A 9,016-nucleotide genomic window follows, 5' to 3' on the forward strand; every position below is an offset into this window, starting at 1 on the left:
AAATATTTATATGCCGTAAAAAAATGAGCAAATAAATACGTAAAAACTTTAAAAACTTCACAAATCGCGAAATGTAATGTCTTTTTTTTAGAGAGTCTGTTATAATTGAATATTTTATAATTAAATAATGGAATAAGAGAAGAAATATATAGAACGCTTTACTTTATTACGAGGATCTGTAATGTTCTTTAAATTTACCTCGACGTTTTTGAAGAAGCTCTAAAGATGATTCCAAAATTATAGGAAAAATATTGAAGAGCGTATATGTACATCGAAGAAAAGAGGGATCTCAATTAACAACGATCTTGGCACAATTCGAAGTCGATGCTCTTTTCTGCTACTCGATTGGCGATAACACGTTCGCAATTTCCAATGACACGACCGCGGATGTAGCGGATTGAAATGCAATTAAAGGGCGAAAGATCGTTCTGTTTGGCATGCAATAAAAATAGGACGCATTGCCCGCAAAATATGGAAATCGTATTGTTGGTAAAGTGAAAATATACTGTACCAGTTGCTTATGATGGTTTCATCAACTTGCAATTAATAATTGTATGCTTTTATCAAACTTCGAACAATTGTTCTGTAGGTATTCAATATTCCACGATCTATCTAATAAAACTGATAAAATATATTGATAAAATAAATAAAATGCTTATATTTATTTCGATACTCGAGACGAACTTACAGTCCTGTTTCGTCGAAAGAAGAAAATTATTTGCTGACGCTTGCTACCACCCCTTATTGTCATCACCGATAAACGATTATCGATCGAGCGACGATGACAATAACGGCTAAAATATCTGTGATAATCGGCCGACGTATGACAGACATCGATTATTGCATAATAATTCGCGTTAAACAGCTTCTAGGAGTCTCTTTTTACAAGAAAACTATCAAGATTGGAGATCGCAATAGAATTTCTAGATGTGAATAAACTAATAGAAATTTATATGTAATAAAACTCTGTAGAGATTTATATTTAACTTTAATTGATAAATTTCTACTAAAAAGGAAAAAAATTGAGAAAATATCAGTTTGTCAGCCAATGGGAACAAAATACACGGTTTGTGCTTGTTTTCGCCTGTTCCACTTGTTCGCGTGCGAGAAAAAGTAATCTGGTTATGAATATAAGATTAGAATTTCCCGGAACGACGCAATCCAGCTGTCCTACTCGACATTGCTTCGTCAGCATCGATCGCGCTTGTCTGGTCTATTGTAACTTTATATATTCTTATATATTATATTCTTATGCGCAATTGGTTTCCTAGAAAATTAGATCATGGCTTCTGCCATATTTTATTAATAAATACTCTACAAATTATAAAAATGCATAAAGTATTGTATTATCGAGCAAACGTTCAATCTTTCTAAAAAATTTCCGTATGTTATTACGCCCTATCTTTGTCATTTTTACATACATTAAGGAAGTCGGTGCCCGATCTCTTTAAATAGGTGAAGGATTTTATTAATTACGAGATTGGGCGGTCTTTGATCAAGGTCGAGGAGGAGTGTTCCTCGCCCGAGTTGGTCTCGCCCGCGATCTCGACGATCGATAGAGCCGCTCTAGAGTGGAGAAGCAAGCACCGAAGAAATTTCCATCCGCCCCTCCCGCCCTTGACCCCCTACCTACTCCCTCAGTAGCCGACGGTAGTGCGCTTCCTCCCTTACTTCCGGGTTCCGGGCTCTTCCGGCGAGCTCGATGGAATTACGTTAGAAAGGCTTTCTTCTCTCCCTGCTCTCTATCTTCCCCTCTTCCCCGACTTCTCCTTCCGCTCTATATACGCGCCCTTCGCAGCCCACCTCTCATTTTCCTCTATTCACCCTGTTCCCGGCCTCTTATCAACGTCGACTTCGACGAACCATCCTTCGCGCCGGTCGTTTCCTCTGACGTTATATAAAACGAGACTAAAGACTCGTGCAGGTTTCCAATTCTTTGGTGATTTTCTTTGCGATTTACGTGTGTCGGGCAATGGTTTGTGATCATATAAAACTCTGAGATTTGCGTGTATTATGCTTTCCGACTTTAACAATTTCTGATAATTGGCACTTTTCTGATAACTGCTTTGTGTAAAAAACGCGTTAAAAAATGGATAAGACGAAATAAATTAAAAGAGAGAGAAACGGAAAAAATAAAGATTAGAAGGTTACTGATACGCCTCGACACATTAATCGGAATAACCGGCATTACTCCGATATCGCCGTGGTTCAGAGAAAGTGCGCAACTAACGATACACACCCTCGTGCATCGCTGAATTCCGAGCAATTCCGGTAATCCGTCCCCTTTAAATGCTAATGTTTCGCCGACGCGGCGAGACCGCCGCCGCGCCGCTATAAGTTGCCGAGAGAGGAGGCCTTCGCGTGTGCGTTTCTCTATCCGCGCTTCCGGGTGACAGGTCTTCCAGCGGGACGACGGAGCCGCGCGCGTTCAAAAGACTCGTCTCTCCTCTCCCGTCTCGGTCACGAGTTACTGTCTACGGTTCTACTCCGGCATTCTCCTTGGGAATTCCACGTTCTTTCGACGCTCACGTCAGCCTCCGGACGCGTATTGTCCATTTGGTATACTCTACGTTTCTATACGCTTCTTTCTTCACGTCTACAAATCATCTTTACACAGTTCGAAAGTGTCTTTCGCGTCGAAATAATTATCATAAAAATTCCGTAAAAAAAGGTACAGCTTAGAAAATTGAAGTATCCCCCTAATGTACTAATAAAAATATATTCCTGGGTGAAATAGTCTTTAATTTCGTACCTTTGTCTTTCGTAGTTGCTTTTTCATATTTGTCTCTTGTATATCGCAAGGAAGAAGAAACATTGCGCGAACGTTAAGAATGTTAGCAGCGATTACGTTTAATTTTACTCTTGTTGTCAACAAGTCGTAAAAGTCTGATTAATTTTTTTTTTAGCGCATATCGCGGAATCTCGTTCGTATACGCGGCACAATCGTAAATCAAGCCGTGTGCGCCGCGCGAGTTGGGTCGGCTGCGCCCAGCTTGTACTTATTAATTTAATCGTAAATCAATCAACGCGCGTCGCGACCTATGTACGCGCGATAACTGGCGAATGTTCAAGTAACAGCGACATTAATATCCATGCTCTCTAGTAGCATCCGGCGCATGTATAATTCCTATTAGGAAAGTTCGCGCAGCAAGACAGATATACGCTTCTCACAATCTATTTAAATTGCATATTTCGGATTTACGGGCTTCTCCTGCGTCTTACCCATGTATAATCATTATCTAAGTTCAATGATCGTTGTATACACTCAATATTTATAACAAATTTCATAATCAGATTAATTTTAAAGCCGCAAAGTTCAAGAATCTAAAAAAAGTTTAAATATTTCTTCAACAGTGTTATGTGCAGTGCTAATTTAAATTATATATATCCGATTATAAAAGAGAACGCAATTATGAGAAAAAAAAATAGAAAGAGAAAAGATCGTAACTTTGCACGCGGCATCGCGGCAGAGAGACATCGCTAAATTTAGCGTTGAGGGAAGAATTGCAATTCTGTGCGCGGCGAACGAGCTTCCGGTTCCTGTCCAAACTGTTACTCTCGCAGCTTGCATTTATTCCACTCTCTCTCTCTCTTTCCTCCGTTCTTCGACGCCAAGAGAATGGCAGCCTGACTTGCAGCTGCGACCTGCGACACGACGCGCGACGCGTGCAATGTATTTGGATCCGACGATGACGACAGCGTGTCGTATCAAAGTTAAGAATACGACGGCCACACGGAACGAGGATTACGCGTCCGCTCGTTCGCTTGGTACACTCTTTGTAACCCGTGCATGCAGATGATAACCTATGTACATATCGCAGTCGTCTGCCAGCCAGCCAGCGGCAACGGCGTCGTCACCGGAAACCACCAGCAATCAACCAGGCAGCCGAATATCTTTGTGTTGAATCGACGATAAATGACTCTGCGATTTCTCAGGCATATTTTTCACCAAGTTAAAACTCATGTTAAATTCTCGTGCGTTCTTTTCGCTTCGCATTGTTAGCCTGCGTGATAAACTTTGACGCTGCAATACCTAATGTGAGTTTGTATCAGCTGAAATAATTTATAAAGTCGACAAAAACATTTTGTACTACTATTAATAAAGAAATAAATCCTTTGCCTCAGAGACTTCTTTATATCGTGTTAGCAACGCGCTTGTAGCGCTATTTAATTGTCTAATTGATAATTAATGTTTCATACGCGTATGAATAAAGAGATTTAAAAGATGGCTTTGGCTCCTAACATATTTTTCCAAGATTCGCAAACGGATTTCCAACTTACGCCAATGGATCAAGCGACCGACTCCCCGCTTTGTCTTCTTACTATCTACTCACGGAGTTTGTAAACATCTCCACGACGACGGACTCTTCTCGCGGAGGAGATTTAATTGCACGCGCGTTGCGCCGCGTCGCGCCGCGCCGACCACCGTTCTCGCGGTTTCGCAATGAGGAAGTATCGCGAGGAGGATCCGCATTAATCAGTAATCAATCCGCGTCTTTACCGGACAAAGGAGGAAAGCAGCTCCGGCTCGCGCCTGGCGCGACGAGGATATCGTCACGCGCGACCGCTTCTCTCATCCTCACTCTCGGTTAATTTGCCCGGGAGGAACTGAAGTTTTTCGCAGACGAGTTTCCTCGTTGCGTTATCTATTTTTATCGCACGACCAATCGGAGTATAGGATAGCGGTGACACGGATACGCAACGTCGCGTGATTTATTTTTTAAACTCATATCGATTCATCATTGAAATTACCGCAGCGTGAATTTTCGCTGACGATTGATTTCTTTTCCTCGCTTCTTGGCTGTCAAATTTAAATAACTTCGACAGGAATAAGAAATCCAGACTGTCTAGAAATCAATTGTGAGAATCTTTCCGCGTTATTCGAGTGGTATTTGTTCCTAAAAAATTATTGCGATGCTTTCGGAAACGCAAATCTGTATTGTCATTGTCGCGTACGTACGCAAATGCGCTTCTTTCTGCGTTCGTAGAGAATGCGTTTTCCTTTTATCTTGTGGCGCATTAAGTGGCTGCGTATAATGCCTGCGTAACTTGCGTGTCACACAGGCACACGAACATGCGATTATTCGCGTATCAGTCGAAAACGAAACTCACCGGAATTACGATTTTCGGTCTTCGGTCGCGACGATTGGGTTACGGGGCACGTGCGCGGGGAACGATACCCCGCAGAAAACTTGAGAAAGAGAAAGAGAGCCGGTTTCGCCTGATGGCGGTGCCCGCACAAGACTCGCGGAAATCTTGCGAAAGCCCCGAGCAGGTTGGGTATTACGCGCGCAAACTCGCTCGCTCGCGCTCGCGTTATGTAAATGATAACGCGCAACTTCCTCAATAACGATTAAGAAATACGAGCGGTTCCTACCGGCGGGCTGGGGTTTACGTAAACACGTTTCCGTAGCCGGTAGAGTCTCGCCAGATCCCATCGATCCCTGTCGTCGGAGTGACACGCGCGCTCACGTCTTTAACGTCGCCACGATCGTCGCCGTTCCGGCAGAAATCCGCTCGAGGGGGGGCCCCATTTAAGGCGGAACGGTTTTTCGAGCCGACAGAATCGCCTTTGAATATTTCGACATCCGCTTCGGGAGGTGTGTTTGAACGTCGATTCGTTTCCGCACGACGTATAACCCGCGCGTACTCATTTTAATTTTTTGTAGGAACTTGTAAGTAAACGTTACACAATCTCGCTTGCATAACACGTCGAGAGAGATATCGTAACATCTATTTATATCTAATAAATGTGACAATGCGAAAACGATCGAAACCTGTCTAATTTTGTATCAGGTATCTTTCGAGTCTTTCTGTATTCATATGATCATATACGTATATATAACGTATAAAACGTTTAATATTTATATGAATCATCGCGAAGCTATCTCACTGGGAAGTAGCGTCACCAAAGTAGTTCGGTATCTTAAAAGTAGGCTAAGCACACCTTAAATTATTGCTGTAGGTTAAATAATTGTACCTTACGTAATTGCATCTAATTATATACGTTTAGCATCAAATGGCAGCCGTTCAAAATTACACCAAGATATGCTAATAGGCCTTAATTAACATTTTAGAGTCCACCTTCGCGTGATAAGATAAAAGATTGTTGTACATAAGATTACATATAATTATTACTGTCATGCTTTATTTCATCAGTGTTATTATATCCATTGTTTCTTCATGAATTCCAAACAAAATTGATTACTCCATGATTTCGGGCGCGATCGAGCGACTCGTTAATTTCTCGTGGCGCGGAAAACTCGCGGTTAATCCGAAGAATCCTCCGATTTGTCGGGCTTTCACGAGAGACGCACTCGCATTCCGCGTTACACGGAGACGACGCGGACTTATTTACCCGTTCGCGATGTCCCGCGCGGAGGCGAACGCGCGTTTGACGTCAGCGACTCGCGTTAATTAAATTCCGCACGACCGGTTATTAACATCGTCAAGCGGATTAAAAGCGAGGCGGCCGGGGCTTCCAGCGGATTTCCGGGTATACCGCGCGTCGCGTCGCGGCGCGCCGCGCCGCGCCGGAATTAACTCCTCGTGCTCGGATACGGTAACGAGCCCACGGGCTGCGTTTCGCTCCGCGTATCTCGAGCGCGGCCTCCACGAGGAGAACCGAGGAAGAACGAAAATGGACCGGCGTCGAGTGGCTGACCTTTCGCATATGAGAGCTCGACGCGTCTCGCCGCGAGAGTCGCGTCGAGACGCGAGAAATAGATTTGCGGGATGGAAAATACCGGCAACTTTTCCACGAGAACTGTCAAATTGAAAGCGATAAATTTAAATAATTTGCAAAATTAGGAATTTCGAAGGAGAGGCGAATCGTCGTTACCGCAATCAAATGCAATCTTCGTATGTTATTCATGAAGTAATTTCCCTGATTTTCGTATCCGTATCGATTATAGGTTTTCGCTATTAATAATACTGCATTTAAAATCGTTGTGGATGCAACTTTATTTTAGTGTTTGCAAAAAGGAATGAAAAATAAGGATGATTGGACACACTTAAAACATAATTTGCTCAAACTATAGCTGTAAAAGCCACATTTTCAGGTGTTATATTTGGCACAAAGAAACAATGTCATTTATACAGGCGCCACAAGCGCCTGGCAATAGTCAGGCAAGTTAAAATTAAAAACAATCAATTGGGAACTATGACAGTTCGAGATCAGGCCTGTTTTTAAAATAGTTTCATGTCCATTTCTAAATATAGATTAACTTTAATCTCGGTTTAACTTATTCTTTATCTTTTTCTAATTCTTAGAATTAGAAAAGGATAAAGAATAAGTTAAACCGAGACGAAAGTTAATCTGTATCGATAGAAATATAAAGACACATCATTCATCGCGAAACGCGGAGTACGCGAATGCGAGCGATAAATCGCGAATCTCGAGCGAGTTCCGCGGCGTTCGTAAAAACGGCGAATCTCGCGATTCCGCGAAATGCGGAACGGCGCGGCACCGGTGGTGACACAGCGAGGGTTTGTTTACAATCGGGAGAAACCGTCGAAGGAGCGTCGAGCGCGCGCACCCGCCCCCGACTGTGCGTGGCATCCTACGTGACACGTACGTATAGGTATCGGCGCGCACACACACGCGCGCACCCCGAGAGACGGGGAAGAAGGACACCGCGAAAATTCGTCGTCGGACAATTACCTCGATATCGCTGCCTCTGCTTCGTCGTCCGTTGTCGGCGCTCCGTCTCGCTGCTCCGTTCCTCTTCGTCGATAAAAATCCTTTGCCGGGGCACCGACACCGAGCTGCTGGGACTAATTATCACTTGCCGTCGCGTTCCAACCGGGCACAAATCATTCCACCGTTGTTCATCGGCGGGGGTTCAAATTTCGTCGCACTCCTCGCGATTCGTGCGCTCCACGCACGCACGCATGCACGCACGGGGACGGCACGCGGCGCGCGTAATCAGGTCGCGGCGGGCGGCATCCGCGCGCGCGAGATACCGAAAGAGTGAGAGAGTGAGAGAGAGACAGAGACGGCGAAATTATCCCGCGCGGAAACTCGTCGTCGCGGCGCACGTGAACACGTGAGAGGGATTACTATCCTGGTACGCGTATCAGCCGACGCGTTCGTCAAGTTATCACAGAAGAAAAGAACGGGAGAGAATCCTCGGTCATTCGCACTCCCCAGTTTTAGCGCACTCGTGTCACTCGTGATTTGTCTCTCTGGCTTGCTTGCGTCGCGGCACTCGTATAATACTCCACCGGTGTTCTCCTCCGGTCTTCGCGATACGGCACAACGGAGGAGGCGCGGCGGGGGGGGAGGGATGACGGACGCGGGGACGTACGCGCTCGCGCGGAACGGACAACGGCCCTCGCGGAGGGGGGAGGCGCGGAGGTGCGATATATCACCCTCGTCGACGGCGTTTCGACGGCCTCGTCGTTGCAGCAACGCGGCGCCTGCGATTGCGATTTGCGATCGACGAGCGGCTTCGTACCTCGGTACTGTCGCGTTACGAGGTCGGCGAGCGACTGATCCGTCCGCCGCGCTGTAGGAAGTGTCGAGTGAAGGTTGCCGCCAGACGCGCGACATCCCACCCCACCCCACGCCGCTCCGCTCTCCGCTCCGCTCCACCCGACGGACGCCCGGTCGCTGCGCCGCGATGGTGCGCCGTGCGCGAGCGAGACGGCACGATGCCGTATTACTATACTCCGGACTACTCCGGAGAACAAGTGGAACCGCTCGGCCGACCATTGGCGGCCACCGTTGGCCAATCGCGGGCCGCCATTGGCGTCGGCGCCAGCGGAAATAATCGAACCGCCGTCATCGCGCGGCTGAAGTGGGGTAGATCGCCGCGAAGTCGCGTCGTACCGGCGAGGGGGTGAGGACGGAAGGGAGAGAAAGAGAGGAACAAGGAGAGAGTGAGATCCCCGGCCGACTTCCTCGTAGCTTCCTCGTAATCGCGATCGTGATTGTCGTCGAGTTAACCCCCCCCCCCCCCCCCCGGCCGATCGTCTCTCCTCCGCTTTGCCGCGCGGCGTAAAACAACGGCGA

General features: G+C 46.2%; 1 protein-coding gene across 2 annotated transcripts in view; it reads right to left on the reverse strand.

The window, feature by feature from the left end:
• LOC112455518 (ets DNA-binding protein pokkuri) overlaps positions 1-8,530 on the reverse strand; it is a 35,945-nt gene extending 27,415 nt beyond the window's left edge. Inside the window, exon 1 of one of the 2 annotated variants that reach the window (XM_025017487.1) lies at positions 7,664-8,530. The gene's annotated coding sequence lies outside the window, so the exon portion shown is untranslated. The remainder of the gene's footprint in view (positions 1-7,663) is intronic. The other variant, XM_025017490.1, reaches the window with a different exon arrangement.
• Positions 8,531-9,016: the final 486 nt, after the last annotated feature.

The sequence above is a fragment of the Temnothorax curvispinosus genome, unplaced genomic scaffold (assembly GCF_003070985.1).
Source record: "Temnothorax curvispinosus isolate PA1 unplaced genomic scaffold, ASM307098v1 QBEX01006162.1, whole genome shotgun sequence".
Taxonomy (NCBI): Eukaryota; Metazoa; Arthropoda; class Insecta; order Hymenoptera; family Formicidae; genus Temnothorax; species Temnothorax curvispinosus.